The sequence below is a fragment of the Rosa chinensis genome, chromosome 2 (genome assembly GCF_002994745.2).
Source record: "Rosa chinensis cultivar Old Blush chromosome 2, RchiOBHm-V2, whole genome shotgun sequence".
In the NCBI taxonomy this organism is placed as follows: Eukaryota; Viridiplantae; Streptophyta; class Magnoliopsida; order Rosales; family Rosaceae; genus Rosa; species Rosa chinensis.
This window is the reverse complement of record NC_037089.1, coordinates 21868235-21890179: the sequence shown is the minus strand read 5'-3', so window position 1 is coordinate 21890179 and position 21945 is coordinate 21868235.

The window sequence follows — 21945 nt, the reverse complement described above, 5'->3', positions numbered from 1 at the left end:
GCTCTTGATCTAAACTGCCCACTCCATAAAATCCTAGATAGGAAACCTCCTCCATAATGTATGAGGTAATTTAAATCAAATCATTAAAAGGACTTGAAAAGTGACGAAAAGAAAATTAATTATATAGTACGTTCATATACACAATCTAAAATATTATCAATGTGGACATTCATTGATTCCTAAATCATTCTATGTATACATGAAGTTTCACCAAAAGCAAAAATTGCATGACCCTTGCTGTTTTCAAACATACTGGATTCACCCATCTTTGAATTGAGTCTCTAAACCATTAGGGGAGTTGGTCAATGTTTATGTCTTTCGCTACTTTCAGTTTTAAGCCCACTATTGAACTAATCGAAGATGGCTTGAATTCAACTTGGACAGATATAGATTCTATAGCTAGAAAAGCAGGGACTCAATTTTACACTATACTTTGGAATATAAGGCTAGAAAGTCTGCCTTGCTAAAGCGATATCTTGTACGTACACTCCATATTCATCTAATGTAAGACTGCTACCTAACAGTTCCTTCAATCTTAGGATTTTACAAACCTCATAGCTAGTTTATTCGTAATTCTTCTTTCACGTTTCCCTCGGTTGAAGAATACCATAGGTGATTAATTACCCTCTATTTTAATTGTTACCCTTTTACATTCTTCACGTACCATCTACGGCAGTGCCCTCCTCAGCTTAGTAAACATGTTTTTAACTTCATTTAAAATTATTAACCATAGTATACTACATGATAACTAAGAGTTTTAAGAAAATTTTGACAATTTCATTTTCTTTCTCATCACGACAAGATTTAAAGTATAACAATCATGAAATGGAAGCATTGTTAACTCAAATTTTAAACCGAACGTGAGAAAATAAGAGTGATTTATAGAAAATTTTTCATTTCATAGTAGAACCGATAATAGATGTGACTCCCTACAATTAGAGTGTGCCCTATCAAGTATTTGACATTTAAGGTAACCCTATACAAGACTTTCTCCAATACCCGCCTTCTTAAGTCACTATTTTGGGACCAAAATGTTGTTAGTATATTCCACACGTCATGGAGAATAAAAATTCCAAATGGGAGAATTAGTAGTGCTCATATTCAAGAGGAACAAATCTAGATAAAGAATCCATCTGGCTAGCTATACCCTCGTCATGTGACTCCAAACCACATCGGACATGGGAGCCACATACACATTCCTGAGTTTCTCGCTCCCTCACTCCCGTGACATTTGATGTCTGAAAAAACTTTTATTTGAACCACTACTTTTTTCTTGCCTCTTTCTCATGCATAATTGCTCCCCCATTTAGAAGGTCTTCTATTTTCTAATATCCTCCAGGAACAAGCTAGGATCACAAAAGTTAAAAAAATCCATATAAATTGGGATGCATTGTTGCATGCGAGTATAGATTATTTTGCTAGTGGGATATAATTGGGTGGCCTCAAGCATAGGGCTAGTTCACTATCGCACTTCCGAAGTTGACATGCAGATCTATGTACCGTAAAATGATAGAAAGACAAGGAAGCATGGAACTAAAGCCCCAGCATTTTTATTGAATCATTGCTTGTGTATATGGTGGAATAAACAGATGAGAAGATGGTCACAAGTAGTCTGTGGTGGAATATTGACGCATGCAAGGCTCGCAGCAGGTGATACCAACCGAAAAGTAAGTCCAATTAAGTTGTATAATTCAGTTTCTATGAGATTATCATCATTTTATTTAGAGAATACGAACAGACAAGCAAAGTGACTAGAACACAGTGAATAATATTAACCAGAGATTCAGCAGTCACCTTCCTTGCTACTTGAATTAACTCCCACTAATTAAAACAACATTGATTATTTACTACTCACCTACTATAATAGTCCTGATTTAACAGCCTAGCTTGACCAACAACTCATCTTGTCTTGGCTATATTTCTTCTCACCCTAGATAGCTCTTTTAACTCTTTCTACAATCGCTTTGTAATTTTGTATCATTGTACACCTAATGGCGTTTCTTAGTAGAAACGATATTAGTACACCTAATATCGTTTATGCTAAACCTTCTACGACTCTTCTAGGCCTTCTTAATTTTTTTCTAAAATCGCTTTATAGTTAGTTAAACAACAAGACAATCCCAACTCCAACCCCACGCCAAGTGCTTCTTCATTTCTAGATCACCAAAATAGTTTCATAAACAGTCCACAAACCAAAGTACCAAACCCAAAAGCACTATTAAATTTTTGACATCCTAAAACAATATTATTCCCTGTCTTTATCATTTCGTGGTTCGAAGGTCGAACCTGTTTCTTTACTAAAGCTGCAGAGTTCGTTAACTAACCCACTGCTCAAGTAATTAGAAAACTAAGAGAACCCAATGCGCTGCACAAGAATCTATCTGCAAGAAGAGGACAGGGAAGGATTTTAGGATTTTTATACCAAGGTAGACGACATAGCTTTCCTAGGAAACAATCACAGAGAGGAAGGAATGGGGGAGTTCGAGTCCGTGAAACTAAAGGTGTGCAACGTGTCAAGAGGCTGATGCAAGATGCATGGACTATTTGTCTTACACTTGTCATGTCAGCATATTGGACTTGGAAATGTCAAGAACCCTAAATTTGGAGTTTGGGAATCGGCCAGGGGTAAAACTGTGCTTTTAGTAACAAAATATTTCGATAAAAAAAAAAATTCTAAAAAAAAAAAAAGATATTTAAAATGTTTTTTTTTTTGCTGTCGGAAGCTAAAATGAACCAAATTGAAATGTTGGCCTGTTGGGTCTTTCTTTTCGAAAACGTTACTCATTATACCAAAAAAGAAAAAGAAAAGGTTACTCAATATAGGGCCCAAGGATCTGCTAGAAGAAAAATGTAATTTTCTTTTGAGAAAATTTTACATACAGTATCTCAAATAAAGGTCATTCATCACTTTAATACATCAATTTCAAAAACTATCATATTGGTACCCAAATATTAAAACTCAAACCACTTTTAGTACCCGTCGTCTATAACGGCGTCAAACCTCTATTTCTCAAAGGATAATTTCGCCTCTCCACATTTCAACTCAATTTTTTTTTCTTCAACTCAAAAACTAATTTCTTAACCTCCCACAATTAGTGAGGTAATGTATTTTTTTTTTTTTTTGATCAAAAGAGGATCTATCAATCCAATCGAAAAAAGAAAGAAAGAGGATCTATCAATGCAATTGAAGACCAGTCATCTGCGAGTTTCTGACTTTGAAACACGAAGGTGATCCAGCCTCTCTCCACGGCGGCCGTCGCTTGCTCTCCGTCCAAACCCACACCGTCTTCTTCGAGCTCCCAAACGAAGTCGTAGAAGAAGCAACTGAGGAACTCTAGCCTTAGTTTCTACTGTGTGTTTATTATGTGAAGAAATCAATCTACAAATGTTACTTCAATGATCTGTACGAGGAGAGAAGCAGCGGATTCCGGCAAAAGAAGTAGAGTGCGGCAGAGCTAGAGAGAGAGAGAGAGTGTGTGTGTGTGTGTGTGTGTGTGTGTGTGTGTGTGTGTGTGTTTTGCGAGACCAGGAGGAGAAGAACAGAAAAAAAGAAAAAAAAAACTTATTGCCAAAGAAAAAAAGAAAAAGAAAAACTGAGAAGATGAAAAAATGAAATTGCCCATGAAATAGTTTACATGGTAATGGAGTTGACGTTGTCATAGATGGCAGGTACTAAAAATAGTTCGAATTTTAATATTCGGGTACCAATATGATAGTTTTTGAAATTGATGTACTAAAGTGATGAATGACTTTTATTTGGGGTACCATTTGTAAAATTTTCTCTTTTATTTTCTTCTGAAGACAGGGTGCTTAACTTTTGCTTGACATGGACTAGTGGTAATTAGTCATTTTGAGCATATAAATTTTTTTGAAAGGTTCAAGCATATAATATTTCATTTGAAGGGATCCAAAAAAAAATACAATTTTTTTTTTTTTTGAAAAAGTGAATTCATTGAAACTTTTAACGATTACAATAGTTTATAATGACATTCCGAAAAATCTTGGGAGCAAACACAAGCCACAGACGACTTGAAACTAGAGCCAAACTAGAACAAACCAGAAGGTGTACTTTACCAATAGGTTGTTCATGTACAATAAAATACTGCTCTGAATCACTTATAGAGAAACTAGCAAAAAACTGAAGGTAAGTTCCCAGCCTCCTCAAGATAATTACCAACAATGAAACTATTGCCACGACCATGAGATTTGGAGACCAAACCATCAGAATTTTCAATCCAGGCATGCAAGAGATTGGTAAACCAATCAAAACTATATTCGTCCCACAAATAACACTGTTCGCCAGACACACAATTGTGGTACTCACAGTGAGATAACACTGAGACTCTTTATAGAATGTAGAAATGATCAATCTACCCTAACATAGAAACAACATGCCCAAAAAAAGAACTGAATCGAGCAAAGTATCCAGCAAAATGCCTCTGGGGTCCCAAATCCAAATTATTGGAGAGATCAAGCCCAAAAACTGGGCTCTACTTTGGGCCCAAAGCCAGTCCACACCCTGCTTTGGACACCCTCCTTATCTGGACAACCTGACTCTGGGCACCCAGGTGCAGTTGACCACCGCCCGCCTTGGCCACCACACCTCCAACGCTGACAAAGCCATCACCATCAGAACCTTCGTCGTCGTCAACATCATAGCGCGCATGCACCTGACCCACCACCAGCGTGGGCCCTGCACCATTGGTACCAACACCAGCTTCCCACCGATTAGCCTTGTCCTCTGATTCCAATCGTAAGCCATAGCCACCAATTCCACCAACCCACTGGAAAATAGCGCCGATCAACCTCACCATAATCAGAAAATCGAGCACCCAATGGAGATTGAGTGTCGAAACGAGATTGAAGCGAGATTCTATCACTGCTCGCCTGTCTCCCAGTCGAAATACCAACCTAACACGCCTGGCCGAGGCCGACGCCGGACACGTCGGCTTGAGCGCTGCCATTGTTCTCGAAACCCTAGAGCTAGGGATAAAAAAAAATACAAAATTATTGGTTTGGTTCGATTGTTAGAATATATACAAGATTGATTCTGAATAGACCATAATTGTTTATTCATAAATCATATTCGAACCTCCCATTTAATGGGAGACTTAAATCAACTAACCCTTGTATTATATTTCATTTCTATCAGCTAGCCAAGAAATACTTCTCCACAAAACTCGGACTGTTTCTTGGTCTTGAGTTTGCAAAGTTTTCTTCTTGTCCGATGGCGCCCATGGGCGGTGGTGGCTCGCCTCGCTGGCTAGTGGCTGCTGCCGGACGGGAAATAGAATACTAGAGGCCTGGGTGCTTCTTGGAGAGAGGTTCCGGCTTGGGTTTGAACTGGATGGTTGTGGCGACATGCTCCAAACAAGGTCTTGGGCAGCGGTACAACGCGGGTTGAGCGACGTTGAGGCACCTCTATGATGGGTGACGGTGATGGTGGAACTGAACGGTGGCGACGGTGGATGGATTGGACTGCATCAGACTGGTTTTGGTTTCGATGTGGCTTGCTCGGACTTTGCTGGAGTGAGGCAGCGGGATTTGGGCCGGGCATTGAGGCAGAGAGGTCTGCTGTAGGTGGCAGCGGCGGGGGCTGGCGTTTGGTTTTTTGCGGCAGCGGTAATCTGCTTCGGGTTGAGGCAATTGACCAGTTTGACGCTGAGGATGGTCTGGGCTGGGGTCAATCCATCCTTTGTTTGGGCCGGTGTTGGGCTTCTTGCTTTGGGGCTATTTGGTCTGCTATGTTGGGCTAGGTTTTTTGACCTAGGCCCAACTCTATGTTAGTAGCTTTGTTTACTTTCAATAATTCCCAAGTTTTTAGGGACCATAGCTTGGGTACTTTGCCTACAGAATGATCGTTGGTTCTACTACAGTAGCGTAGCCAAAAATCTCTCTTAAGAGGGTCAAACTTTATTAACTAATAAATTATATTCATTTCTAGTCGTCCTCTAAAAATAACACAATCTTTTGCCCAAAAATATATATATTAGTATAATTAAGAAAATTTAGGTGTATTATTTCTTGTACTAATGCTGAAATTAAAAGATCCTAAAATCATGTTGAATAAATTTTGGGTTTTAAGATGAATGATAAATATAGAAAAACGTATGTGTTAATTCAATTAGCATATTAACAAAGAATCGTAAATATGCGCATATGGGCATATCGATCAATAGGGTAAGAAAACCTTGAAAAGATTTGTATTAATTAGATATATGTAGTGTATTAATAGTGTAAAATATTATTTCATTCCATTAAAGTTCAAGGATAATTAAAACTAATTAAGATAAATTTGTATTGAATTTTAAAAATTGAGACTAATTAAGGATTTTTCAAAAATTGAGAAGGGTCGATTTTATTTCATTCCATTAAGATTCATAGAGCATTAACACTAATTAAGGATTTTCTAAAAATTGAGAAGGGTCAATTGACCCTTCTCGCCCTAGGCTAGCTACGCCCTTGGTTCTACACATCTAGGTGCAAAGTTCTTTGGTGTACCACAATTGCGGGCATTGGCACCGGAAACTTTGTTTGCTATTATTCTTAGTTTAAAATTATGTTATTCTGCTAGGCTTCTGAAAATGAGCGGAATTGTTTCAAGTGTAATGACACCTATTCTCCCTATGTACTGTGCTATTCTGGCATGTGTTACTATGAATGAAATCATTATACTTCAAAAAAAAATATTTCATTTCTATCTTAAATTTTAGAGAAATTTTAAATACACACCCCAAACTACTTAATACACATCCCTATTATTTTATATTTCAAATCAGATTTTATAGGTAGGTTAAATGACCAAAATAGACATCTATGTATTAAAAGAAAAATAATAATAATAATCTTATGTTCCTTATATTATTCTATAATTATAAACACAATGAATTTCTATACATGGCATCCTTATTTAAAACAAGAATAAAGTTAGAAACCATTTAATTTAAATTTTCCTTAAATGAATTGTAATTAAATGGGGTGAGATACCATGTAATTAATTTAGAATTTCGAAATCAATAGCATTAAATGTTTTTAAAATATATCGCTTTACTCCCACTTTCAGTTCATTTATTTATTTATTTAAAAGTGATTAATAGACAATTTATTATCTAATATAAAACATCACAGGTACAAAACTTTGTAATTGTTAATGTGTTTGACCATCCAATGACAACTTCGTAGTTCCGCCATTGTGGAAAAACTATTGATACAATTTTGGTTGAATGTTCGACTCAAAATTTTATACTTGATCAAAAGGATGTTTAGTGGATGAGAAGTCAAATAATATAAAACCTATTTCTAAGAATCTATTTGAACTTTGAAGGGAATAATAATGAATCCTTATGGATTTCTCAATAACTAACACAAGTAATTAATATGGTCAATTATATATACTAATCAAATGTTAAATAATAGTGTATTTCATGGTTTTTAAGTTTAAGGATATTTTAGGTAATTTGGGTTGTGTATTTGGTAAAATGTTAGAATGAGAAATTAAATGATAGGTGTATTGAGGAAGGAGTGTGTATTAAGTAATTAGGGGTGTGTATTTAAAACTTCTCTAAATTTTAACATATATATTTTTAAATAAGGTAAGATTGTATCAAATGCCAAATCAAAATCTGACTTGTTTAACTATGTTTGGATTTCAACATTTCGTTCTTACATCATTAGGTTTTGATGCCAGGTAGGGTTCGTGATCCAATCTTATTTGACCTAAGGATGTCGTCTATGTAATTACCAGTATTCCCACAGGTGCTGTGGATTTCAGACACTTTGACAATTACAGCCTTCACCCAGAACCGTTGTCATTAACGGGTATAACACTCTGTTTTTTGGTTTAAATATGTGCTAAGCAGAGACTTCAAAACAATGAAGCAAATGAATCTAATAGCAAGAAAATTTTATCAATCCATAGAAAACGAAGAAAATATGCAGTAATGTACGTGCTCATAAATTTACGTACCAGGGAAATCTGCAGTATGAAACTAATGAATAAATCAATAGATCAATATAATTCATATAAGAACCCAAAATTGTATGTTACCTTGTCCAAATAAAAATTGAACACTGTAAGAGCAGATGCAGCAACCCACAAGAATGGACTGTCTGTATATTTGTTGTCTTAGGGGTGGAACTATATGTATATTTGTGTGTGTGTGTGTATATATATATGTGTGTGTGTGTGTGTGTGTGTGCGCATTCAGCTGTTAGGTTAACAATTGAGGTTGAATATTATTTTTCTGTATTTGGTAACTAATGAATATATTGCAAATTTGGACTCCTTCGAGTGGAGAAATTTTTCTATCCTACAGTAGAACCATCTCAGCTTGTCACATGGTCTGACGCACCAGTAAAAAATTGCCACGTGGAAGTTTTTAATAGCTCATGTTACCGCCCCGTTAGCTACTCATCCTTTTACTGTTATCTGCCAATTCGTCTTCTCATTATTCTCCAAAGATTACAGTTTCTCTCTCCAACAATGAATAAACATGGAGTCAAAGATCTTGATCAAGGTAAAAAGAACATGAAGTTATTTTAATAAAGATCTTCTCATATGATTACATCGATCATGCTTGTAGTTATATTTTTATACATAATCATTCATCTCAATTCCAATTGAAGTGCAATCTCTTGAAAAATTCTCAGATAAAATCTTAATTCCAATCGAACATATCTACTGCAATTGGGCTGATGAGTTTGAATCATGCAGGCATGTCGGGAAAAGCCACAGATGCTGATGTTAGATCTTGCAGCTTTCCACGAGGAAGATGCAGATGACCAATTCGAGTATGGGCCACGATGAGGCAGAGATCTGAGGCTTCCAGACAAGTCTCTGCACCGAAGAACAAGATCCATGTCTCCGATAAGAAACATGTCTTTTGATTGCGAGATATACTGTGCTAATGAAATTAGTGAAAATGACTACTGGTTTGTTAAAGATATGAAGACAATAATTTGGGAAAGAAGCCCAACAATGGAGAAGCGGAGGAAGAAGGAGAGTAGGAAGCTTGGAGACTTCGGTTTAGATTTCGTCTTCACCCAAATTTGACTGTAGAACCAATGAATAGTTCAAGAGAGAATGAAATTAGATTCAGGATTTTTTTAATAAGGTTTGTATCGGTTAACGATGGTAGCTAATGGATGGTTTGAGCTATCAAAGCTTCCACGTGGCAATTTTTTACAGGTTTGTCAGATCATGTAGCAAGCTGAGATGGTTCTTCAGTAGGATAGAAAACTTTCTCCTTCGAGTGGGTCAAAAATTCTAGTTGGATTTTCTTCTTCTGCATCTGGTAGTATATTGATATATTGCTAATTTTGGTTCAGCTGTTAGGTCAAAAATTGAGGTTGAATATTATTTTTCTGTATTTGGTAACTAATGTATATATTGCAAATTTGGACTCCTTCAAGTGGGTCAAAAATTCTGGTTGGATTTTCTTCTTTTGCATCTGGTAGTATATTGATATATTGCTAATTTTGGTTTTTTTTTTCTTTTTGAAAAAAAGGAGGTCAACCTTTATTGAGATGTAGAAAACTTACAGATTACAAGTTTCAGCTGCTAATGCAGTCTGTAAAAAAGAAAGGTGTAGAAAAGTAAAAAACCTCATTTGGAATTGAGATACAAGATATTGCCATAAGATGAGCCACCTTATTTGCATCCCTTTTTGTGTGAACAACTCATAGATTTGGGTTAGCAGCCAACAATACACCCAAATCTTCATATATGCATCCCAAGATTGACGTATTAGCTCTATCCTGATTAACCAACTGCTGCTACAGTGAGTCCATTTCGATAATAGCAGGCAGGAAAGCTTGCTCCACTGCAAAGTTCACAGCCTGCTTACAGGCCTCTACCTCGGCATGCTCTGGAGAAAGCATGTCAAACAGTGGATTACCACCACCAGCATGCATAGTGCCTTGCCAATCCCTTACAACGAAGCCCCCACTTCCTGTCTTAGTGACATGGTGATAGGAACCATCAACATTAATCTTGAACCAACCAATTGGAGGTGCTGACCAACGAGTCACCCTCATATCCCTAGTTCTCACTACTCCACCTGGTTTCAAGGCATGAGACCTGAAATCTATAGCCTAGAAACCGTCTTGATCAAAACATCATTAACCTGACTAATTTGACCATCCCAAACTCGACAGTTTCATTCTTTCCAGACACCCCATAGTAAATACACTAACTCACCCAAACTTTGCAAAGAAAGTTCACTTGCACAAGCACACAACCACTCCAACATATTATGGTTAGCAAAATGGGGATTGCAGCAAACCTGAAACACCACAGCATTGGATTGCAGAAGCTGCCTCGTGAAGGAATAGTCTCAACAAATATGAAGAGTAGATTCCATTACAATAGAACACAGAGGACAAATCATTGTTTCTAACTCGACCCTTTTTGAAGCTAGTCTCTCTCTTGAAGGTAAAATATCATGACACACTCTAAATGTGTACCTTGGTAGAGTTAGGTATATCCACCTTGCTAATTTTGGTTTGCAATTCATATCTGTTGGCAATAAATATGTTTACAATTTTTTTTTTGTGCAATGATGTGAGAGGAGGAAACATTTAAACTATAGAAATATATAATGAAGAAATTATAACCACTGTCATCTATACATAGAGGCCTTAGGTGAGCAAATCTGTATATACATACTTGATTTCTCTTACTTTTGTGCTCAATTGTCATTAGATTTCTATACAATAATGAAGAATGATGAGGCAAATATACTCGTTGTTATTTTCTCATTATTCTCGACCATTTGATTTAAATAAAAATGTGGTTGAGTACATCTAAGTAATGAATTAATTAAGCAGGTTAACACTAAATGAAATGTATTACAATCGAGATCTATATGAGAGGAAAGATCCCACACTGAAAAAGTGACAAATAAAATTATAACTTTATGGGTGGCTCACAATCAATTGTACCGAGGCCTATTGAGTTAAAACTCAACAACTAACTGGTGGTGAAGTTGGGTCAATATTGTACAATGATGGGTCATAGGCTACATTTGTTTTTGATTGACATATATGGTACCAGAGCGGGTCCATCTCAAATCACGTCTCCTATTGTCATTGACCCATCCGAAATATTCAGATTAGATTGTCACTTAATTGACCAAGTTTCCAATGTGGGAATCTGAAATGTTAATTGATTCGCCAAGTCTCCTATTTAGGACTCTGTGCCCCAATTTCCAATATTGGAATTTGATTTGTTAATCAATTGCACGTACAGGCCTAGAGTTAGGTTAGTGGGCGTGTTGGAGAGGAATTAACCTATATTGGATAAGTTACAAATATAAATATAACTTATAAGTGGATGACTCACACTCCAACATCCAACGAGTGGTTAAGTTAGGACAATAATGGTGGGTCATGCTCCTAAGAAAGTACAAACCAATCATGAGAGAGAGAGAGAGAGAGAGATTCTATCAGTGGCATATAATTTTTTTTATTTATTATATCATCTAAACACAGCGTTGGTAAAACATTCCACATTTACAATTTTTTATTATAATTAAAAGGAAAAGATCTTTTGCAATGTAAATATTTTAAGAAAAAATTAAGCCTCCAAGAAATTTCAATTTGTCATAAAGTATATGCATAATGTACAAACAATTTATTGAGAATGTTGAATGCAAAATACAACTTCACATAAGAGTTTAGGGTTTGAAACTCTTTAAGTATTAGGGATTTTGTCCATTTACCCCATTTTAAGGGATTTTTTTTCCCACTTACCCCATAAAGTTTTTTTAATTCCCCCTTACCCAAAACACTCTAAAGAAATCTTCCTTAATACCCCATTAAGTTTTTTTTTTTTTTTTTTGAGACTATTTTACCCTCACCCCTTTGTTACGTAGAGAGAGAAAGAGAGAGAGAGAGAGAGAGAGAGAGAGAAACCATAGGGGACTTCGCCGGAGCCAGGTCACCAACCTTCAAAAACCGGTCACCAGTCTCCAGAATCAGGTTACCGGCAGCCGCCCACTGCACTTTTTTGAAAACCTCACCAGAGGTCGTCAGAGATCTCATAGGTCGCCAGAAAGGTTTATTATCCCCAATAGACGTCTATTGCCCCTCTACTCTTGCCCCCTAATAGACGTCTATTGTCCCCAATAGTTTATTGCCCACCAATAGAGGGGTAACAAATGTCTATTGGGGGCAATAGATAGGCAATAGACGTCTATTGCCCCCAATAGAACTTTCGGTGGTCGGAATCAGAATTAATTTTTGTAAAACTAGACAAATAAAACTTTGATTAAAGAAAAAAAAATGAAGAGATTACATCAATTCAAAACATTTATTGTCCCCCAATAGAACCTTTTAGGGTTAATAGCAAACTAACAAAATTTACATACTTTACCAACTACTTGCTGCTGAAATTTTTAAAAATACAAGGAGAAAAAATTTTGAATATACATTTGAACCTGTACTTGCTTTGTGTCATTTTGGTTAAATGGTACAATTTTTGAACCTGTACTTGCTTTATGTGTCCTTCTAAACTAATGACAACAATTGAAATATAAGCATAGGTTGCACCTCCTGAGTTGCCTCCCTTACAAATGTTAAGCATGCAGATACCAACAAAAGGCAAACCTTGTTGATCCAAACACTAACACCACTTCAAATCTATTCATAGACCATCCAATAAACCCTCATCACAATCCACTTCAAAAGCCTCAGAGCTAGAAACCAAAATCAAAAATCAACTCTCATCCATAATCCTCTTTACATTTCCAGTTGCGCTTTTGCTTTTGTTAGTGTGGTAAAACATGGACCTGATGATACCCCTGAAGAACATGGCGTCAACACCAACTTCCTGGACACCCTCCACAACCTCCTTTAGCTTCGGAGGTCTATATTTAGAACTCAGACCGACTCTGGCAACCAAGTGTTAACAGGAGTGGCCACACAATTCTCTATCACAATTGCTACTATATTGCTTCGGGACTTGGAGGTTAGTGAAGGAGTTGGAGAGGTTGAGAAGGTTAGACGAGACGAGTTGGGGTTAGACGGCACCGTTTCGGACGAGGTTGCCGAAGGTGGGTTAGCTCCGATGTAGGAGCATGGCGGTAACGAAGACGAGTCGTAGAGCCCTTGATCGTCGGAAAAGCTTTCCTCGTCGAATTTTCTGAGCAAACCCTCATATTAAGCTCCTTGAGGTCGGCGAGGGAGCTGGAGAGATCGGGGATCGGTGGTGGAGATCAGAGAGAGAGAGAGGGAGAGAGAGAAACCGGAGGTGGAGATTGGGGAGAGAGAGGGTGCCGGTGGCGTGGTGAGAGAGGAAAGAGTGGCATCTATGCAGTTTCTTAATCATATGAAGGATATGTTGATGTCTAAAGTTCAGTGGTAGCTGAACCTTGGTTTATGCTGATCCGATTGGCGGACCACTACTTGTGATAATCAGAGCTTCCGCTACCTGTCAAGTAAAATACAGAGGGTGTCAGAGGGAGACCGCGATGGGCGGTCTTCTCTTCACTGATGCCTAAATTAGTCAATGTATTTATGTTTACAAAGTAACAATAGGTAAGTGGTAAATGCGTAATTAATGAGGATAGATGAGATAGCCTTTTATGGGTGAGGAGGGAGCTGATCTTCTCCATGTTTTTGATGTGGAACTGATATGCTTCAGTTCCCAGCTTCTAGAACTTCTGATGCTATCTTGGCGAGGCGCGTAGTGATGCGTTAGCGGTGATCTGGGGGTACGCCGGGGCTCAGGTGGTAGCCTGCTTGGCTGTGTTCCCGTAGGTCACCTCTTTGGCGGGTTTTGGTACCATTGGCGGTAGCATGAGCGTGGCTCATTATAGCTAATTATGCTTGCAAATGCCTATGTAAGTACAAGTCTCCTAAGTCCCCAGTCAAGGAGGGCAATCTTGGTTGGGGAGTTGCCTAGCGATCCGAAGCGTTACTTCTGCTATACTTGCAAAAGCATAATTAGTGTCAATGCGTTGTCAACCATGGACTTACTGAGCAAACGCTTCATACCCTTTCGGATGGGCCCCTACTAGCCCCCCTAGGGAGTCCCCCACTCTCCGGCTAAGATAGACCTCTGTTTGGCTGGTGTATTGTTTGTTGAGGGGAGCTACGCTAAGCAGAGGGTGTTGGGTAGCGAGCCCAATCTTTGATACCCAAATGGCGGAGGTCAATGTGCCTGATCAGTGCCATCGAAGACTGTTAACATGTGACAATGGTTTGAATAATTCTTTGACTGGGTGACAATGGTTTGAATAATTCCTCGTTTCATTGATAGCTGATAGATCAGCGCTTACAAAAGTGGGGTTGCAGCTGTTGGGTAGCTTCCCTTAGCTAAACATAAAGCAAAAATTTAGCTAAATGAAGATGCTCTTGGGTAGCGGCATGACTATTTGTAATAATACCGAAGGTGTTCGGTATTCCAAGGGTGGGTCATTGTGACACCATCCTTGTCCATTAAGTAGAAGGTGTCGGGGCTAATGACTTCCACAATTTTGTATGGTCCTTCCCAAGTTATGTGGAGTGCCATTGGCGGTGGAATGACTTCCTTCATTACCCAGTCCCCAGTTGGAGGTTCCTAGCTTTGACTCTGGCATTGTAGAAACGTGATACTTGCTGCTTGTTTTGCAAGTTATGCAAATAGGCCTTACGTCATTTCCCTTGAGGAGGTCCTTGGTTAGGCGGATGCCCTCGCCGTTGGTCTCGGGCAATAGCCCTCGACCCTAGCGGTAGGCTAGGTGACCTCGATGGGTAGGACGACCTCAGTACCGTACATCATACAGAATGGCGTTTCACCAGTGGCGGAAGTTAGGGTAGTCTTGATGGCCTACAGAACTTCCGGGAGTTTTTCCGCCCATAAACCCTTGGAGTTGTCGAGTTTCTTTTTAAGCAGTTTCTTGATTATCTTGTTTGCTGCTTCGACTTGGCCGTCGGTTTGAGGGTGAGCGACAGATGCAAAGCTCATCTTGGTGCCCAGGTTAGCGGTGAAAGATATGAGTTCTTTGTTGCGGAACGGTGTGCCATTGTCTGTGATGATGGTGTGGGGGACGCCGTATCGGCAGTATATGTTCTTCCAGAGGAAGTGGGTTACCTTGGCGGTAGTTATTACTGTCAGTGGTTCTGCTTCGATCCACTTGCTGTTGTAGTCGATGGCGATAATGATGTATTTGAATTAACCCTTGGAGGTTGAGAATTTTCCCAGCAAATCCAAGCCCCAAGTGGAGTGAATCCATGGACCAATGATGATTGACAGAGGTTCTGCTGGGGTATGGGGGAGGTCAGCGTATTGCTGACATTTATGACAAGACCTTGACACCCTTCTGGTGTCGTCACCGAGCGTGGGCCAAAAGTATCTCTGTCGCATTGTGTGATTAGCCAAATACCTGGCGCCTGAGTGGTTTTCATATTTCCCAGCGTGTATCATTACAAGAACGTCTTTTCCCTCCACTGGGGTCAGACACCGGAGGTTGGGATGAGTGAACCCCTGGCGGTAAAGCTTGCCATTCTGAATGTTGTTGTAGGTTGCTCTCCACTTGAGCTGTCGTGCTTCGACATTGTCAGTGGGCAGTGTTCCATTACTCTTGTATTCGATGATTTCATCCATCCAGTAGGGATGGACCTCAATGTTGAAAATTTTCGCCAGGGTTTTTGTGATGCTTGGCTTGTCAAGGCACTCTACCCTTGTGTCCGCTGGACTTTGGTGTGGTTGAGCGGTTGCTAGTCGTGCCAGTGAATCAACCTTGACTTTCTCTTTCCTGGGGATCTGTGTGATGGTGTGAAAGTTGAATTTTTTTAGAAGCGTACTAACGTACCCCAAGTATGCCGCTAACTGTTGGTCCTTGTCCTGGAAACTGTCATTGACCTGGTTAACGACTAGCTGGGAGTCACTTAATATGTTGACATTGTCAGCCCCCGAATCGATGGCGAGGAGTAAGCCGACAATTAGCGCTTCATACTCAGTCATGTTGTTTGAGGCCTTGAAATTGAACTTTAACGCGTATTCCACATTCAGTCCCCCTGGCCCTGTTAAGATGATTCCAATGCTGCTAGCCTTGGCGTAAGCGGAGCCGTCAACGTGGAGGTTCCAGTCCAACTGCTGGTGGGGGCTGGTTCCTCAGCGGTTATTATTTCAGTGCTGGCGGCTTGTGTCCCTAGGTTGGGTTCATCCTGACGCTCGGTGAGCTCAGCGATGAAGTCTACCACCGCCTGGCCTTTCATGGCGGTACTTGGCTTGTAGTCAATGCCGAACTTGCTGAGCTCGATGGCCCACTTGCTGAGGCGCCCCGAATGTTCAGGGTTCTGCATTACCTGCTTCAGCGGTTGGTTTGTTAGGACATGAATGGTATGGGCTTGAAAGTATTAGCGGAGGCGTCTTGCGAAGACAATGAGTGCGAGAGCGAGTTGCTCTAGGGGTGTATATCTTGTTTCCGCCCCGTTCATGCCTCTGCCGGCATAGAACATAAGGAGCTCCTCTTGGCCCTTTCGTCGGACAATGGCGCAGCTTACTGCTGATAGTGATACCGCTAGGTATACATATAGTGTTTCCCCTTGCATGGGAATGGAAAGAAACGGGACTGTCGCCAAGTATTCTTTCAAACTCTGGAACGTCGCCTCACAGTCTGGGTTCCAGTTGATTACCTTCTTGTGGGTCTTTTTCAAGACTTTGAAAAATGGAAGGCACCTGTCAGTGAGTCTGGAGATAAACCGAGAGAGGGCGGTTAGCTTGCCTTGGAGGCTTTGGACATGCACCTTCCACTCCGGGGCCTTCAAGTTAAGGATGGCTTGTACCTTGTCAGGGTTGGCCTCTATTCCCCTCTCACTAACGATATACCCCAGGAATTTGCTAGCGATGACGCCAAAGAAACATTTTTCTAGGTTGAGACGCATGTCATAGGTCAATAAAATGGCGAATATGATGCGGAGGTTGGCCACGTGCTCGCTGGCCTTGATGCTTTTGACCAACATGTCGTCCACGTATACCTCTATGATTTTTCCCAGATGCTCAGCGAACATGGCATTCATCAACCGCTGGTAAGTTGCACCGGCGTTCTTCAAACCTAAGGGCATGAAATTCTAACAGTATAGGCCCTTGTCAGTGGTGAAGGCGGTGCACTCTTGGTCACTAGGGTGCATCTTGATCTGATTGTAGCCGGAGAAGGCGTCCATCATGCTGAGTAGCTCATGTCAAGCGGTTGCATTGACCAGTTGGTCTATGCGGGGTAGCGGGAAGCTATCCTTGGGGCATGCCTTGTTGAGGCTTTTAAAGTCGACACACATCCGCCACTTTCCGCTTGGTTTCTTGACCATGACCAAGTTAGAAATCCACTTGGGGGTAATTGACTTGGCGGATGAACCCAATGTTCTGGAGTTTTGTGACCTCTTCCCCTATTGCCCGATACCTTTCCTCGTCAAAGGCCCTTCACCGCTGCTTGACAGGATAGAAGGATGGCTTGATACTCAACTTGTGTGTGATGATCTCAGGGGAGATGCCTGGCATGTCAGCATAGGACCATGTAAAGACGGCGGCGTTGTCACGTAGAAACTGGGTGAGTTCAGTTGCTACCTCTACGTCGGAGATGTTGATAACCCTTAAGGATGTTTCTGGGTTGACAGGCTCCTTTTTGACATATTTCTTCTCATCTTCCCTAGGATGTTCAAAGATATTTGGTGTTGGTGTATGGTTTCCTACAGTTAGGATTTCATGGCGGCGTGTCGACCGTGACACGGTTGTTGAATAACATTCTCGTGTCAATTGTTGACTTCCCTAACACAGTCTGTCCCGTTGGGCGTAGGGAACTTCATGAGAAGCATGTACTCGGCTATGATGCATTTGAGTTTATTGAGCGCTGGTCGACCAATGATGGAATTGTATGAGCTGAAGCAATCGACGACGATAAACTCTATATGTATTTTCGCTGTGCACGGGCTAGTACCGATAACTAGCCGCATATAGTCAAAACCGAGTGGTTGCGTGACGTAACCGGAGAAGCTGAGGAGCGGCTCATGATCCTGGAGTAATTTTTTGTTCTGCTGGAGTTGATTATAGCAACCATTGAAGATGACATTGACAACGGATCCGCTATCTACAAGGACCCTTCCCACTGACCATTTACCGAGTATGGTGTCGATCAAGAATGGGTCGTCATGGGGCAAATGCACTCCGTGCTCCTCCTCCTCTGAGAAGGTAATGGGTTCCCACCCAAACTTTGGGAGTTTAGCGGATAGCTCATGGCTGATATTGCAAACTTCTTTGGGGTGGTTAGCGCATGCATAGCGCTTTTTTGCCCTGTGAGACATATTGGTGATCAGAGCACCGCCGTCAATGGTATTGATGCGGCGTATGGGTTCGATGTTGGCAACCACGGATGGCGGTTGGCGTACTTTGAATTGTTCCATCCTGCCATCACGGTACAAAGTCTCCACAGCCATTTTGAAAGAGTTGCAATTGTTGGTGTTATGACCGCTGTCCTCATGGTATTTGCACCACTTGCCGGTGTTTCTGGGCTTTCCCACCCTTGGGTATTTTCTTGGGGGTGGTGGCGGAATCTGGTCCTTGCACTGGTCGTATATCTCCTCATACGAGGCTGTGAGGACTATGAACACTGCGTACCGTTGGGAGGACTCTGTCTGTTTATTACGGTTATCCCCATGAGATGAGCGGTTGCCCTTGTTGTAATGTTGGTCCTTCTACCACTTGATCTGGTAGTTGCCCTACTACCACTCTCTCTTCTTATCAGTTGGCGGCGTGGCAGGGGCTTTGTTAGCGGTTTCCTGATGGCTGGAGGAAGGCTGAGTGGCCTTTGCCGGTGTTGGCGGAGGTGGGGGGTTTCTCCATATGTGATAAATTCTACCTGTGCATGGATGACGGCTTCGCCCATGACGTGGTCATATGCTGCACTTGGATGGTTATAATTGAGATGATAGAGGAATGGTCCCTTTAGGAGTCCTTGCTTGAAGGCTGCCAGCGCCATTGTTGTATCAAGATCTCGGTACTAAGATGCCGCCGCTCACCACCTGGTGACGAATGCCTTCAATGTTTCCTCTTCGCCCTATTTGTCGTTGAACAACTGACTTGTGTTGTGATGTCCGGCGGCCAATAAGGAACCAAGAGAGGAAAGCATTTGATAGTGTGTGGAATGAGTCAATTGATCCTGGCGGGCACTCAAAAAACCAACTTATTGCCTCACTATCCAGTGTTTAGCTGAATAAGTGGCAGAGGGTAGCGTCATCGAACCCCTTGTTGTTAGTGACCTTTTTGAAGGTGTCCATATGAACTAAAGGGTCAGTCATGCCGCCATAATGTGACATCTTTGGTGTCTTTGCCTGCGCCGGGCGGATGGCATGTAGGATCCTGGCGGTGAATGGTCCTGGCCTGAACGCAAAGAGTGGATTTGGCATTGGTGTTGGGGCGCCTGCCTCTGCCCGGATTAGCCTTTGCTCTAGTTGGTGCATCCTTTCTAGGATTAGGACGGTTGCGTCACCAGTGGGCCCCGCCTAGAGGTTCCGCTGGGCCAATTCCCGCATGGGGGCAAGTCGATTTCCCTCAGTTCTAGCCCTGATTGCCAAGCGGTTGGTGTGTGGCTGTGACTCCGCTTCCTGCTCCAACATTAGTCGGGGCGGGGGAGGTGGTCCCATTTCCAATAACTCTGGCGGGTTCAACGGTACCTGCATCTGTATGATTAGTACAGGTACCAATCCGCCGATATTGGGTCGACTGCATCTGGTGCTCTGCGATTGTTCGCTCTGTGCTGGGTTCGCGTTTGCCTCCTGTGCCTTTTTTAGCTCGTCGAATCTTGACATCAGTGTGGCCACCTGCTTTTGGGTCTCGGCTTTTTCTCTGCACTCCTGCTCGTTCTCTTTATTTGCCTTGTGAAGGTCCGCCAGTCCCAGCTCATACATAGCAGCAAGGTCCTGCACAGGTGGGCGGCTGCCACTCAACTGAGCCTCAGCTGTTGTTTGAGTTGGCGGGACCTGGAGAGTAATCTGGGGTTCCATGCTGGGGTTGACCGGTGTGTTGAATAGCGCACGGTTGGGTTAACATTAATCGTTGGGTTGGTGGGATGGGGGTTGGAGGATTGATCGGCCCGCTCTTCAGCGTTTACTCCGCTACCGTTAGTCATGGTGGATGTGGTGGGATGGCCTTTTGTTCAAAGATTCCCACAGACGGCGCCAATGTTGATGTCTAAAGTTTAGCGGTAGCTGAACCTTGGTTAACGCTGATCCGATGGGCGGACCGCTACTTGTGATAATCAGAGCTTCCGCTACCTGTCAAGTAAAATATAGAGGGCGTCAGAGGGAGACCGCGCTAGGCGGTCTTCTCTTCTCTGATGCTTAAGTTAGTCAATGTATTTATATTGACAAAATAACAATAGGTAAGTAGTAAATGCGTAATTAATGAGGAGAGAGGAGATAACCTTTTATGGGTGAGGAGGGAGCTGATCTTCTCCATGTTTTCGATGTGGGACTGAAGTTCCCAGCTTTAGGGTTTAGGGTTCCTAGCTTCTGATGCTATCTTGGCGAGGCGCGTGGCGGCGCGTTAGCTGTGATCTAAGGGTACGCCGGGACTCTGGTGGTAGCTTGCTTGGCTGTGTTCCCGTAGGTCACCCCTTTGATAGGTTTTGGTACCGTTGGAGGTAGCATGAGCGTGGCTCATTATAACTAATTATGCTTGCAAATGCCTATGTAAGTACAAGATAAAATTATCATTTTATTTTCAATTGGGTAAGTGAGAATAAAAATCTGTTACTGGGGTGAGTGAGATAATTTTGGCCAATTTTGGTGCTTTGGGTCAAGAACCCTAAGTATTATGAATTAATTTTGTCTATGTTAATTGTATTAATTTATAATCATATCAAAACTAAATTTAATGCACATGCAAATTCCTCATGAAAACTCATTTTCCAAAGTTGCCAAAAGTCAAGTACTAAATAGTCAAGAGTGCATTCGGTCGGACGTTTATAATACAATTAAATACTGTACATGTAGCAGCGTGCTGATGCTAAACTTCTTAATTTGCATAGTAATTGACTTTTTTTTTTCCCTTCAAATGGCTTTGTAATTCAATTTTTCTCAAGGGAAAAATGAAAAGCAATGCATGTATTTTGGTCCAAGTTTCACCTGGATGCCCTATAGTTGATGGTATATCTATATTTTTACATGAAGTTTACAACTCATTTAAATTCAAGTTTAAAAATTGATTCTATTTGTTCACTATGCCAAAAAGTTAATCAGACGACAGATCATCTCTATCGTCTGATTGCATGATTTTCTGTCGTCTAAGGCGCTGCCGTCTCTTGTGCAATCAGACGACATAGAAACTCTGTCGTCTGATTGCACTCAGACGACATACATGTTTTTGGTCTTCTGTTGTCTGAATGATTCCTCAAATGTACAAGTGTGTGTTATGAAGATTTCAGACGACAGAAATGTGTTACCTTATATATAAACAGACATCAGCAATCTTTATCTTCTATTGTTTAATAGCTATTTCAAAGACGTATTCATGATATTTCTGTGGTGTGAATGAACTGAAGTGTTAAGTGCTGAGAACTTATTTGTTGTCTGTAATGGTTATAAACTACATATAATTGTGGTCTTAACTATGTTTCAATTATATATAACTGCAATATGAAAAGATAAGAAACATCAGTTATTTGTTGTTGTAGCTACATTTATGATTCGTTTTTATGTTGTCTGAATGTGTATAAAACTATAAATAACTCAACTATTCTGTTGTCTATATCCATTAAATATAACAGATATTTGTCGTGGTTTTTTAGTTAAGATTACATTTTTCTATTGTCTTAACCGGTAAAAGAGAATAGTTATCTGTGGTTCTATGTATCTTTCAGTGACAACTATTTGTTATCTTAACTGATATAGGAGGATAGTTATTTGTGGTTCTACGTACCTTTGGGCGACAATTATCTGTTGTTTTAATCAATATAAGAGGATAGTTATTTG